Source organism: Felis catus, chromosome B3, assembly GCF_018350175.1.
Source record: "Felis catus isolate Fca126 chromosome B3, F.catus_Fca126_mat1.0, whole genome shotgun sequence".
NCBI lineage: Eukaryota > Metazoa > Chordata > Mammalia > Carnivora > Felidae > Felis > Felis catus.
The window spans coordinates 37,475,349-37,489,523 of NC_058373.1; the positions used below are offsets into that span (position 1 = coordinate 37,475,349).

A 14,175-nucleotide genomic window follows, 5' to 3' on the forward strand; every position below is an offset into this window, starting at 1 on the left:
GCATGTGACTCTTGATCTCAGGGTCATGAGGTCAAGCCCCACGTTGGGAGTGCAGCCTACTTAATTGGGAAAAAAATAAATGAGTCCGACTTCGGTTCAGGTCATAATCTTGTGATTCGTGATTCTGAGCTCCGTGTTGGGCTCTGTGCTGACAGCTCAGAGCCTGGAGCCTGCTTCGGATTCGGTGTCTCTGTCTCTCTTTGCCCCTTCCCTGCTCATGCTCTCTCTCTCTCAAAAATAAAACATGAAAAAAACAAAGATGACCACACCAACAAAAAAATGCACGTATGAGGGGCGCCTGGGTGGATAAGTCGGTTAAGCATCCAACTTTGGCTCAGGCCATGATCTCACGGTTCATGGGTTTGAGCCCTGCATCAGGCTCTGTGCTGATAGCTCAGAGCCTGGAACCTGTTTCAGATTCTGTGTCTCCCTCTCTCTCTGCCCTTCCCCCCCACGCTCTGTCTCCATCTCAAAAATAAACATTCAAAAATAATTTTAAAAATGCACATATGTACATGTACATGTGTGTATATGTGTGAGCATCCCACATACTCATCTTACAGAGCGATACTGACACGCTTCTGTTGAATTTAGGTGGATGTTAGTAATGGCCCCAACCAACAGGATGCAGCAGAAGTGACTGGATGATTTCTGAAGTTTGGTCATGAAGGGCAAATGGCTTCCCCTTGGTTCTCTCTCTCTCTCTCTCTCTCTCTCTCTCTCTCTCTCTCGGGACACTGGCCCTTGGAACTCAGCCCCTATATCGTGAGGAAGGTCAGACTACATGAGAGGCCATGTGTAGGAGTTGTGACAAATAGCCCCAGCCAGGACCCCAGCTGGGTGACAGCCAGCACCAACCACAGGTGAATTAGCCCTCTGATGATTAAGCCAAGCTAGTGACTCGAGCTTTTGAGTCTTCCTGCTGAGGCCTCAGACATTGCAGAGGAGAAACAACCCTCCCTTGCTGTGCTCTATCTAAATTCCTGATGCACAGAAACTGCAAGAGATTAATAATAGGGATTTCTGTTTGAAGCCATTAAGTTTTGGGGTAATCTGTGTTGCCATAGTACCTGGAACATGCAGTATAGGTGAAGACCACTTCAATATACACAATTCAGTGTAAACGTTATAAGCACCGCTAAAATTTGAACATCAGCTTCAAAACCAATGTTTGAAAAAAGAAGACCTGGGTAGTTTTTGAAATGGGAGATAGAACGGAGAGGCATGCAAGTGGGGAGCCGGAAAACTCTTCAGCTCACCACGAAAGGGAGGCAAAAATGATGGATTTATCTGGAATCTGACAGAGAAATGTACATGGAAGGAAGTCCACAGTCTTAACGGCGTCAAAGAATTAAAACAGGCTGGGGGACGCCTGGGGGGCTCAGTCCCTTAAGTGTCTGACTTCGGCTCAGGTCATGATTTCATAGCTGGTGGGTTCGAGCCCCACATCAGGCTCTGTGCAGACAGCTCAGAGCCCGGATGGAGACTGCTTCAGATTCCGTGTCTCCCTCTTTCCCTGCCCCTCCCCCGCTCTCGCTCTCTATCAAAAATGAATAAACGTTAAAACGATTTTTTTTAAATAAATAAAAAATAAAACAACGGGCTGTATGCTTCGTACAAATGTCCAAATTACAGAAGACGAAAACAAATAACTCATTGTGCATTTCACAGAAGGCCAAAAAACAAAAGAAACATAAAAAAGAGAAGGCCAAAATCCGCAAACAAAGCCCCAACATGAAAATAAGACCCAGCATGCCAGAATGCATACAAATGTCTTACACTCTCCTACTGGAAGCTGCAGACCCTCTAACTGGATTAATACAATTTAATGACCACAACACATCTGTACAGCTCACGACGCACGCACGTCCTCAGCGTCTGCAGCAATGGTGACGCCCCCTCACCAGTTACACCCTGCTCCCTGCCTTTTGGTGCTATCAGTCTCCAGATGGACGTGGGCAGACACATCTAACGGAAGGGCCCAGGGAGGACAGTGATGGCCTCAGAAACACTGGACGGCCTCAGGACACTGACGGCCTGCACCCGTGGGACAGGAGGCGCTGCCGGGCCATCTGGCAGAAGCAACCCCACCCGGTGAGTGAGGGTCAAATCTTCCCCCTACGTGCTTTCCTTCCGGAGGTTCTGGGGCACTGTAGAAGGCAAGACATGCCAATCAACCTTGCCGCTCTGCCCGGCCCCACCGGCACGTCATCAGGGAAAATCCGTCCCAGACGCCTGCCAAGAATTTGGCACTTTTTCTGAAAGGTTCTAACTTTTTTTTTTCTTTTTCTGTGTCTTAATTAGCTTTTAAATTGGGCAGATTGGAGATGGTATATCAAGGAAGATTGGTCTAATGCCATCTTCATCAACTCTAAAATCCTATTATCTGTCATTTGTAACAGCAGAAGCTTTTCTTTTTTTTTTTCTTCGATAAACGTGGCTGTTAACATCAGGTGCTCCGCTACATGCCAGGAGTACAATAACCAGGGAGGTCTGGCCCCTTGTCCTGGGCAGGCCCTCCTGGTCTGGGGAGGAGGGAGAGTAGGCAAGCAAGTAAACAGCCACCTCTAATGCAAGGCAGGAGAGAATGAGCGCTAAATATAGGAACCGAGCAGCAAGAACAGGGGGAGAGAGCAATTAATGCTGCTGGAGGAATGGGGAGGAGGCTTTCTGCCGTGTTTGCAGGGCCCCACGCTGCACTGCAACAGTAAACTCTAAAGGGAAGAAACTACCCACACACTCAAAGTGCTGTCAGCCTGCAGAGCCTGGTTCATCCGGGGCAGCTGAGCCATGCTGAGGGGAAGCTGTGTCCCTCGGCAAGGGTATGGGGAGAGGCCAAATGAAGTGGGTCACATTTTTTTTTAAGTTTACTTATTTTGAGAGACAGAGAGAGAGAGAGAGAGAGAGAGAGAGAGAGAGAGCGCGCACGCAGGAGCAGGGGAGGGGCAGAGACAGAGGGTGAGAGGGAATCCCAAGCCAGCTCCATGCTGTCAGCGCAGAGCCAGAGGTGGGGCAAAATGGGTCACATTAGGGGGCGCCTGGATGGCGCAGTCGGTTAAGCGTCCGACTTCAGCCAGGTCACGATCTCGCGGTCCGTGAGTTCGAGCCCCGCGTCGGGCTCTGGGCTGATGGCTCGGAGCCTGGAGCCTGTTTCCGATTCTGTGTCTCCCTCTCTCTCTGCCCCTCCCCTGTTCATGCTCTGTCTCTCTCTGTCCCAAAAAATAAATAAAAACGTTGAAAAAAAAATTAAAAAAAAAAATGGGTCACATTAGGTCCAAGGGAAAGCGGTGGCCCAGGATGAGGTGTCATCACACAGGAGACCCTAGCCCTGGGGACAGCCTCTGATGTTAGCTACGGTAAAATGTTGCTAATGACCAGAGGGGTGAGTTGTGGGCATTTTCTCAGTCCCAAGTTGCCGGGGAAGGGGCGGGGGGGGAGACACTGGTTGAGTTCAGCCCCAGGAAATGTGGGTGGGTGGGTAGGTGGGTCTCAGCTAAAAGGGAAGTAAAAACTAGCAACTAGCCTTTACTGAGTGCCTTCTAGGTGTCAGACACTACAGAACACTCTCACCTTTGTAACTCCAAATATTTACTGAGCACCTATACTGAGTGCCAAACACTACTTTAGGCATTGGAGGTAGAGTGGTAACAAAATGAAAATCCTGGGGTACCTGGGTGACTCCATCGGTTAAGCATCTGACTTCGGCTGGGGTCCTGATCTTGCCATTTGTGAGTTCGAGCCCTGCATCGAGCTCTGTCAACAGCTCGGATCCTGGAGCCTGTTTTGGATTAGGTGTGTGTGTGTGTGTGTGTGTGTGTGTGTATCTCTCTCTCTCTCTCTCTGCCCCTCCCCCCTATTTGTGTGGGTGCGCATGGGAGCGCACACCCCCCTCTCTCACTCTCTTTCAAAAATAAACTTAAAAATAAAATGAAAATCCTGCTCTGCTTGCGCAAATAAACAAATATTTGACATGATTTCAGTGATAAATACCTATCACCAATATTAAGTACTTAAAAAAAAAAAGGAAACAGAAAGAAAGGAGGTGCTATCATCAAGAAGTGGTCAGGGAAGACTTCCTGGAGGAGATGACATTGAGCAGAAACCTAGTTAATGACAGAAAGAGCCTTAGGACATGTAGTGATGTCCCCAGTCTAGCCTTCCCCAGTCTAAAGATGGAGAAATCAACCTCAGAGAGGGGCGGTGGCTTTCCCTAGATTACAAAGGTCTGAATCCTTCTCTAGGGGAGGGAGTTCTTCCTGAGATTCTGGGCTCAGGTGATGTGCTCAGAGGCAACACCACCTTCAGACCCTCCAGTTACATATAGCTGTGGTCACTGTGGGCTCACAGATCCTTAGACCAATCCACTTGGTACCGGGTAAGCCCATAAGTTCCTTCCCTACCCTCTTCTCTTTCTTCTCCTCTCCAAGCCCCCTCTTCTCTGTCTCTCCCACCTCCTTCTCCTTCTTGTTTTTACATTTGACTGCAAATAAACAATGAAAAGTCCCTAAACATAAAGGTTCAGATTAATGAATAACTAGAGGCAGAATGCCTGAGTGACCAGCACCCAAATGAAGAAATGAGAGTGTTGGGGCACCTGGGTGGCTTAGTGGGTTAAATGTCCGACTCCTGATTTTGGCTCAGGTCATGATCTCGTGGTTGGCAAGTTCGAGCCCCGCGTTGGGCCCTGCGTTGGGCTCTGCGCTGATGGCACAGAGCCTGCTTGGGATTCTCTCCCTCTCTCCCTGCCCCTCCCCCTCCCAAAATAAATAGTATGTTGCTGCCACCCCAGAAGCCTTCATGTGTTCCTTCCCATTTCCCTGTCATTTATGTCAATCCCTGCCTTGTTTTTGTTACCATTTTACCGTCTCTATATGTGTCCCTAAACAATATAGCTTTGCCTCCATAACTCTGAACTTTATATAAATGGTATAATTCTGTAATGCCTATTGTGCCTTACTTCTTTCACTCAGTGTCAAGTATACAAGATTCATCCCTGTTGTTGGCTGCACTGGTTTGCTAGGGCTAAGTACCACAGACTGGCGGCTTAACGGGAACATAGTTTCTCACAGACCTGGAGGTTAGAAGTCCAAGGTCAAGACACCAGGAGGGATGCCTCCATCTGTTCCAGGGCTCCTTCCTTTGTTTGTGAATGGCTGTTCTCACATTGGCTACCCACCCCTCTCCACCGCCCCCGCACGTGTCTATGTCTGAATTTCCTCTTTGTATAAGGACTTCATGTTGGCTTAGGAACCACCCATATGACTTCATTTTAACGTAATTACCTGTGTGAAGACCACAGAGTGTGGTCACACTCTGAAGTATGGGGGTTAGGACTTTCACATTTGAATGGAGGAGGGATACATTTCAGCCCGTGACACTGAATGTAACTATAGTTCACTCATTTTCACGAGCATCTCGTTGTCAGTACTGTCTAGCGTCCTATTGCCTGAGTGCACAACCATATATTTATCCATTCTCCTGTGGATCGTCCCTTGAGTTGTTTCCAGTTTGTGGCCATTACAAATAATGCCGCTTTGAACCTTCCTTTTTTTTTTTTTTTTTTTTTTTTTTTTTTTTTTTTTGCGTGTAATCTGCTGCACATGCACATGAGTTTCTGTAGGCTTTATAACTAGAAATGGAACAACTGAGTCATAGGGGTCAGTTTATCCCCGATGTTAGAAGGCCGGCAAACAGTTTTCTAAAGTGGCTGCACTGATTTCTCCTCACTCCAGCCACATATTCTCTTATCTTCACGGCTCTGCTTCCTCAGCAATATTTGGCATTCTCAGACTTGTCAGTGGTAACAGGGAGGTAGTCGATTTTGCATTTCCCTGAGGGCTGATGGGGTTGAGTGCACTTTCACAGGGGACGTCTGATGCTCCCATTCTGTGAAATGCCCGCTCAAGTCTTTTGCCGGTTTTAAGTTATTTTTTTAATTTTGTAACCTCTTCACTTTCTCTGCTCATGGCAACTTTATTTTAAGGGCATAGTTAACACTTTCCTGCCGCTGGGTTTCGGTCCTCACCATCTGATCCACCCCGCAAACTTATAATAACTTGACTGTAGGAGAGCAAGGACAGAAGCTTCATCCTTCCTTCTCAGGAATCCCTGGGCTTCTCATGCAAACATTCCAACTTTCCCCTCCAACTTCTCACCTCTACCTGTGGACAGAGCTTCACCCCAGATGGCAGCCTCTTCTCTTACCTGGCCTGTTGCTCTGCTGCCCACACAGGGTTATGATAACTGAATGAGATCATGTGCAGATGTCCAGCATGGTCCCTGGACTCCTACATGCTCTTAGCAAATATTACTTCCCTTCCCCTTTCTTGATGCTCTGCAGAAAAGAAGTAGAGTAACATTCATCGACTGCTACCTGAGTGCCAGGAGGTATGCCAAGGGCCACCCATTATCATTCGAGCTGCCTATCCATTACCGTTCTCTCTCTCTCTCTCTCTCTCTCTTTTAATGTTTATTTATTTTTGACAGAGTGTGAGCAGGGGAGGGGCAGAGAGAGAGAGAAGGAGACACAGAACTTGAAGCTGGCTCCAGGCTCTGAGCATCAGCACCAGAGCTCGACGCGGGGCTCGAACTCCCAAACAGCGAGATCGTGACCTGAGCCGAAGTCGGAAGCTTAACTGACTGAGCCATCCAGGCTCCCCTGGTTGTTATCTTCTTTCTTAGTTACAGATTTTATTCAGAGCATTAATATGCATCCTCTGCTTTCCTTGCCTGCCTTATTCCTGGTGCCTGGAGCTTGGAGCTCCAGCAGCCATTTGGGGCCACAAGTTGTTATCCTAAAGAGCCAGCTCTGTGACACAGTGGAGCCATTAGACCAGACCTTGAAAGACAACTTGTCTCATGCAAGAGAGAAATTAACCTCTGTCATCTTAAAGCAATAGTTATTTGGTTTTCTATTATTTGAGGCAGAACCTTATCCTGATACTCATGAAAAGTACGTTTTTGGTTAATTATAAACATGTGTTTCCTTGAGCTAAGTTTTCCTGCCTCCATTAAAATTAGTTTTGCTGGTGAGTAAATGATAATACATTTAAGTCTCTACAGTCAAATTTATATTTTTCAAACAACCCATTGGATCAGTATTTTCACACGGATATGAGTAAATTGAGACAGGGCATCTTAAGTAGCCAAGAAATTAGTATTCCCTATGATAAAAAAGTGTTGCTTACTCTTTATAAGAAGTTATCTTGTTTATGACAGCTACCCATAGGTATTATGTCAGGATACTCAGAGGGTAATGAATCCATTCTTTTTTAATTGAATTAGCAGCAAATACAGAGAGCTTCCTGTGTAAGTTAGGTAGGCTGCAATCTATTCAAAGTGAGACTCTCAAGTCATGGTCCCTACCCTGCTTGTGAAAAATCCATTGGTTGTAAGTCACTGCCAGAGAGCAGGTTAATGTGTTTGGTTACCGAACCACTATTAAAATAGGAAGCAGCGTAAGGTGCGCCATGCACACGCACATGCACACGCTAATGAGGACGCCACGTGTGATGTAGGGGTGGACACTATGGATTTTGATTGCAGGGCCTTGGACTTGGATGATTCACTTAATCTTTCCGAGCCTCAGTTTCCTCATCTGAAAACGGTGGTTTACAACATGCACATATTGTGAGGATTACGTGAGAAAAAATGCATAAAAAAACACCCGGAAGGAAGGAAGGAAGGAAGGAAGGAAGGAAGGAAGGAAGGAAGGAAGGACTCACAAAATGTTAAATAAGGTGGGTTTGTTTCTATTTTGTGACAAGAGGCTAATTTGGGGCAAAGAAGAGTGACTTGCCCCTTCAGCAGGAGGCCTTACTCCAGATTCAAGCCACTTGAGTCACCAACCCCCAGACAGGCCCCAGGGGAAGAGGCCCCTGAAGACTGGACCCTGACGCCCTGCCCTGGGGTGGGTGCGAGGCCCCTCACTCTGCATCAGCCAAGCCCAGAGGAGCTGGGTGTAAGCACAGATTAGGTTGCAGTTTTTATTTAAAGATCTTAATTTCTGGCACTTATTTTGGGGATTACAGTGGTGGCTTAAGATCCTTTAAAGACATTCCAAGTTGAAGTCTTTCCTTCACTTGGCTGCTAAAGTTTAATTCAGTCTAATTATTTCATATGGCACCGACTATAATAGTTTCATAATTTCTAGTATATTAAGCACTTAATATGTTGTGTCATTTGGAATCACATATTAAATTCAGCAAAGTACATTTTAATGAGAGTTAAGTGGTGTGAAAATATTAACACAATGTGATGGTTCATCTTGTTGTTCATATTTTGTAGGTCTGTTCCTGATGCACAAGTGCCTCGCTCACCAGGTATGGGAAGGATTTAACTGCCTGAGGCTAGCTAGAAAGGGGGTCTGGGGAGACCATATGCCTACCTTTTTCCCCACAGCACTTTACAGTCAGATTTCCCATGGGGCCTCGCGGCCCTATAAAAGTAGGGAAATTGTTATTTCCATCTTAGAGATGAGGAAACTGAGGTTCACTGCTGACTCTAATAAACGTGGTCTTTCTTGGTTCAAAGCCATTGTAGTTTTTCCCTGTACCACAGCTGTCGTCGGTGTGACCCTGGTGGGGGTGAGTGCTGTCTGGACTCAGGGGAGGGCCGGGAGTATCTGGAGGGGGTGTCACCTCACCTCTCACCTTACAACCCCACAGAGAAAAACTAACAGAACCACCGAGAAGTTGGCAGACTTTCTACTTGGGATCCTTTTTGCACACTCACAGTGTCCCTTCCATGCCCTAAACCTAAGTGCCTGTGCTCTTAGGCTAGCCTGGGATTGCCAGAGAAAATGGTCTTGGACTAAATCACAGTGAACCCATCAGATAGCAACAGCTCAGGCTAAGGAGGCTTCAAAGGCAGGAGTTAAGGCAACAGAGAGAGAGATTTTAGAGAGATCCTCCCAGAACCCTCAAATGGGACTCCTTTATTCCAACTAGGTGCAAAAGTTAGCTCTTGGAGCCAGAAAGATTTGGCAGCAAATTCCAGAGTCCCTGATTAGCTCTGTCACTTCCCTCTCCAGGCCTAGCTTTTCCCCATCAGTAAAAGTGCTTATCTCTCAGACATGAAAATGAAACAGAACATCAGAAGAAAGGGAAGGATTCAGACTAAGCTCAGTGAACAGGAGTGAGTGGGTCTATGAGCCTGTGTGCTCAGACCCAAAGCCTTGAAGCCCTGTGGGTGAAAACAGTCCTCATCACAGCTAAGAAAAGGAGGGGCAGGGGAGAGGGAGATAACTCAGAAAAAGGAGCTACTACGACAAAAAGTTTATAGTAGCTAAGAAACAGTCCCAGTAGTCACTTTAAAAAGAGGAGCTATTTTCACTTTTTAAAAAGTGTGTTTCATCCAGGTAGCTGCAAGATTAAGGAAAGAAGACCAAAGAAGAATAAGGAGTGGTTGTGCATCGAGTATATTTATACCTTCCATGTACCTCCCCCATGCCCAGGGCCTAAACACTTTACAGAAGCAGCTCATCTAAAGTGCTCGGGCTGTTCACATCAAAACTGAAGTCAGTGTTCAAACTGCTGTGCTGGGCACTCAGTAGAGTCACCGTCCTACAGGTGGGGAAATAGCCAGATAGTCACAAAGTTCCAGGCACAAAAAAAGAGATCACAGGGAGGGTCAAAAAGTACCGCCTGGGCTGGGGTCCCAACCCCCCCTCTCCCCGCCCCCCCCCCCCCCCCCGCTCCAAATGCAAGCTGGGGAAGGGGCAGGATTATAGGGTACCACTGAGGTCAGGCATCTGGGATGGATTAGACCTGCTCTAACCACAGCAGGGGCCAAACCAGAAAAGCAAGGGCTGTGAGCACAGGGGGATTAAGGAAGCTTGGGAGGAGCAACTCCCTCTGGCCACAGCTGACCCTGCCTCAGGCCTCCCTCTGAGCTGTCGGCACACAGATCTTCTTCTACTTGCCCCTCCCCCCACCCCTGGTTTTCTTCACTGGGAGGCAAAGAAGGAAACTTGGAAAAACTCATATACACTGGGGTGATTAGGTGGGAGAGTATACTTCAAAAGAGAGCTTACAAAAACAAGGTTTAAGTCAGAGCACGTGCTGCTCAAAGGGATTTCTAGGACCTAAGTGGTGGGTCCTCTTCCATGCCCAGGCTCCCCGCAGCCCTGCTCTGTGTCTGGGGCCTTAGGACCTTCCGGGCCAGGCCTGTGAACTCGGCACATCCCCGCCCTACGACTGGGTAAAGCCTCCTGATGCCCCCAACGCCATTCATCCCCAGGGTTCCCAGCACAGAGGAGGCCACGGCTGCGTCTCCCCATCCCTGCTTCTTCTTCCCTCTGGTGGGGTTGATGGGAATCCCTGGCCCTTCTTCCTTCAAATGAATGACATATGGAAACACTCAGTGCTCCCAGGCTGCAGGGGAAACACTACAATGTTAGAGGATGCTGAGATCTCATGTCTTCACTGTCGTGTTTTCAATATGAAACAGGCCGTTTCTCCATTGATCAAAATGTAATTAAAGTTGCTCTGATCTCTCGCACTCAGAGTGGCGGGAAGCTCCAGCTCAGACCGGACGGGGCGATGGCTGGGGGGGGGTGGGGACCACTCTGCCTTTCTTGAGGTTCTGCAGCCCATGGCACTCAGGGAAGGCTGTCGGGACTCAGGCCACCTCAGGTCTCAGAGTGGAGGGGGGGGACACCAGCTCCGAGGGCCAGCAGGAGCCGGGGGCTCCCACTGCAGCTCTGAGACCGGGCAGTTCTCTCTGGCCCCCACGTACTCCTCCCTGCTTTCAGTGTCCGTCTCCTTGGGTCTCTCCTTACCGACTCCCTCCATACATCTGTCCTCCGGCTTCATGCCACATCCAATCTGCCTCGTCTCCTCTCATCCCGGCCCTCCCCCTCCCTCCACGCTGGGCCTTTGGGGCTCAGGGGCGAGTGTCACAAGGTTCAGCAGGTCCCAGACCCTAGCCTGCCCTGTGAACTGTTCCCAGGATATTCTATGCCCCAAGGATGACTGGCATGCTCCACCCTTCTAAAATAGAAAACAAAAAGTGTTCAATTTTTACACGTTGCTAATTGGAGTCTCAAAAAAAGTCCTTCAGTTACCCAGTTACAAAAAAAAAAAAAAAAAGTCACAGCATGTCAAAGCTGAAAGAGAGGTTATCTTCTCTAGGGCGGTTTCCTCACTTGGCAGAGAAGTCCAGGGAGTTGGGCAAGGTCACAAAGGCAGATGCAGGAAGGAATGGAAACTAGAACTCAAACGTCCCTCTGTAACACAACTGCTCAAAACAGACAAAAACAAAAAAACAAAATAAAACAGAACAAAAAAACACCCAAGCTCCACCTCTGGCTCAAAATAACACCTACTTGTGTAGCCAGAAATGGTGAACAACCTGGCCCATCTCCTGCTGGTTTTCGCAATAAGGCAGTTATGAACCCACGAGATGTACCTGTCACCGTGACACGTGTGCGCATTGACTGTGACGAAAAGGCTCTTCTTCTAAATAAATGAATAAAAACGTGGATGCTAATTGAAGATTAGCATCATCTCCCATCAATGCTAATACGCTTTTTGGTTATTTGCAATTCCCTTTTGCAAATCTGAGGGAAACATCATTGCCCAAATTAGCTCTTTTCCCTCCGTGAAGGCCGTATTAGCATTCTGAGGTTTGTGTTTGCTTACTGCTTATTTAGACAGAGGTCAGGTGAGAAGCTGGGCAGCCTGCACCTAATTTCCATTTCACTGAAGACAGGTGGGGGGAGGGACTCCAAAGTTCCCAGAGGCCAGGCCAGGTGCTCCCTGGCTGTGGTCTGAGTCAGGCCTACAACGCTGAGCCACAGCATGACCGGGAGCACCACCTACCTCCACAGTGGCTTCTCCTGCCTGAAGGACTTGCCCAGATGGGTGACACTGACTCAGGTAGCTCCCAGGTCATCTTCTGCCTGGCACTGTCTGTCAGGTCCTCTCAGGGTTGCATCCGTATGGAGCGACAGTTCAAATGTCCCCTTCCCTCCTGCCCACCTTCATTCCCCAGTCACTGTCTACACCCCATGTTCTTCCCTTCTAGTCCCTCTCAGCACTGAGAATGCTCTTCCACGTTTGCTTGGCTCCCTCGCTGGAACCTAACGGCCACAGCAACACAAACCACTTCTTGTTGGCCCTGCAGCCCCGGCGCTGACGTCACAGATGCTTGCTGTGTGGTGAGGGAACTAGGGCAGGAAGGAAAGTCTGAGCCGATAAGGCCTTGGGAGCATTGTCCAAAAGGGGAGGCCGCACTCCTGGTCCCAAATCTTTCCTCGCTCGAGTTCCACTGTGGAGAGGAAAAGATCGGTTTTTGAAACCAGACTTGCCTGCAAATCCCAACTTCTTTCACGACTGGCAGGCTAATTTTGGCCTTGATTAACCAACTAGAGCTTGTTTTCTAACGTGGAAATGAGGGGAAGGACACGGGTCAGCTAAGGGGCCCGGCCCAGTGCTGGACCAAAGCCTGGCGACCTTTCCCGGTCTGCCACACCTCGAGTCACACTACGGAAAGCGTTGGCCCCAAGCGGACGCTCACCCCCTTGCCCTTGGCTTCAAGCACGGGGCGCAGGGCCCGACCACCCCAGGGGAAGCAGCGGCGCACCGTGAACCACTCCTCCGCGCTGCGGCCCCGGGCCACCCTGCCCGGCCCCTTCCGGTGCACGACCGGCGTTTCCAGCTCTCGCCAGGGTCACGGGTCCTGCCGCGGGGACGGCCCGACCCGATTTCTGTGGGGCCCCCGTGCGCATCACCGCCTCTTGTCCCCCAAAATGTGCTGGCGCCGCGCACGCGCCGCCCCGCATAGTTTCGGGGACACCGTGCCGCCCGGTTTTCGGTGGAACCCCGCGTGCGACCCCTGGGGGCCCAGCTGGGACGGCGGGGAAGAGGAGCGCGGCCGCGCGCGCCACGTGACCGAGTGTGAGGCTCGCGCCCTCCGGGGCGCGCAGAGGTCGCGCGGGCCGAGGGCCAATTTCCCATGGTTCCTTAATTTGCATATACAACGTTGGAGGGTTAGAGAAATAATTAGAGTTCATTTCGCTGTAATCACAAAGATACAATTACCTTGTGTACGAGATACACAAGGTCATACGTCTTCAAAATTTAGTTTTTTCTAAGCAGTGCAGTGTGGTCACCATAACTGTAAAAGTCTTCGCATTCTCTGCTTTATATACCCTCAGAGCGCACCCACGTATCGTGCTCGCTTCGGCAGCACATATACTAAAATTGGAACGATACAGAGAAGATTAGCATGGCCCCTGCGCAAGGATGACACGCAAATTCGTGAAGCGTTCCATATTTTGTTCCTGAACTTATCCCTCCCTTGCAAACACTTTTCACTTACAGGTTCTTTTGTTTCACACAAAGGAAACTGTAGTCCCAGGAGATGGAATAAGAGGAAGTGGGGCACAGTCAGAATCTCTCTTTGTCATGCTTTTTTATGTCTGGCCCCAGTCTTCGATCTTTTCCATCTTGCCTCTGCTTCCCCTTGCACTATCCTGAGTCCCACGGTACCTTAACACTTCAAGAAACGGTCTTGCCAAAGTGGACCCACTTCAGGTCCAAAACAGAACAGGAACTTAGGGCTGTGATAGACAAGGTGACTCTAACAGGAACGCGCAACAAGACTCACCATGCTGCCTCTGAATCAAAAAAAAATAATGCCCGCTCCTTAAGGTCTACCGTGTGCCAGGAGCCTCACCGATACCCGGGTTTCGTATTCCTGACAGCCCTGCCTTGTGAGGATTATTGTCACCATTTTACAGGAGTCACTGAGAGGCAAAGCAACCTGGGCATGATCATGTAACCAGTAAGTGGCTGCGGCAAGGCCTGCTAAGACCTTTGGAGGCACAGGCCCTGAAAAGATCGGGACCCTGCCCCCGCGCAATGAATGCAAGAACCACAGTCCTAATTAGTAAGATTAGTAAGAAAAGTCCAATAAATTTCAGATTTCCTGCGATGACTTTATCAATGGTTTTGAAATATCTCTCCCCCCCCCCCCCCCAGGAGAAAAATGTTGGTGCACATGTTTTGCTGATGCCTGAGCACACACGTAGTCGGCCCAGCGGTCTCTGCAGCCTCTGGGAGAGCAGCGCACAGATCCCGGGCTCTGTGCTCCCCACAGATAGGGCAGGCAGCAGCCGCCAAGCCCCTGAGCCGCCCCAGGGCAGAGGCGGGTCCTCTCCCGGTGGGCGCT

The 14,175-nt window shown here is 49.2% G+C and overlaps 2 long non-coding RNA genes and 1 other non-coding gene across 4 annotated transcripts in view; 2 read left to right on the forward strand and 1 right to left on the reverse strand.

The window, feature by feature from the left end:
• Positions 1-8,542, forward strand: part of LOC123385880 — a 35,563-nt gene extending 27,021 nt beyond the window's left edge. The window contains exons 2-3 of the long non-coding RNA XR_006599072.1: positions 7,546-7,739; positions 8,287-8,542. This is a non-coding gene — a long non-coding RNA (uncharacterized LOC123385880). The remainder of the gene's footprint in view (positions 1-7,545; positions 7,740-8,286) is intronic.
• Positions 1-13,080, reverse strand: part of LOC109500613 — a 58,447-nt gene extending 45,367 nt beyond the window's left edge. Inside the window, exons 1-2 of one of the 2 annotated variants that reach the window (XR_006599071.1) lie at positions 11,823-13,080; positions 6,205-6,334 (exon numbers count right to left, since the gene is read on the reverse strand). This is a non-coding gene — a long non-coding RNA (uncharacterized LOC109500613). The remainder of the gene's footprint in view (positions 1-6,204; positions 6,335-11,822) is intronic. The other variant, XR_006599070.1, reaches the window with a different exon arrangement.
• A 95-nt stretch (positions 13,081-13,175) lies between these two features.
• LOC111561025 lies at positions 13,176-13,282 on the forward strand. The gene has a single exon (XR_002743395.1). It is a non-coding gene; the product is annotated as a U6 spliceosomal RNA (small nuclear RNA).
• The last annotated feature ends 893 nt before the right edge of the window (positions 13,283-14,175 follow it).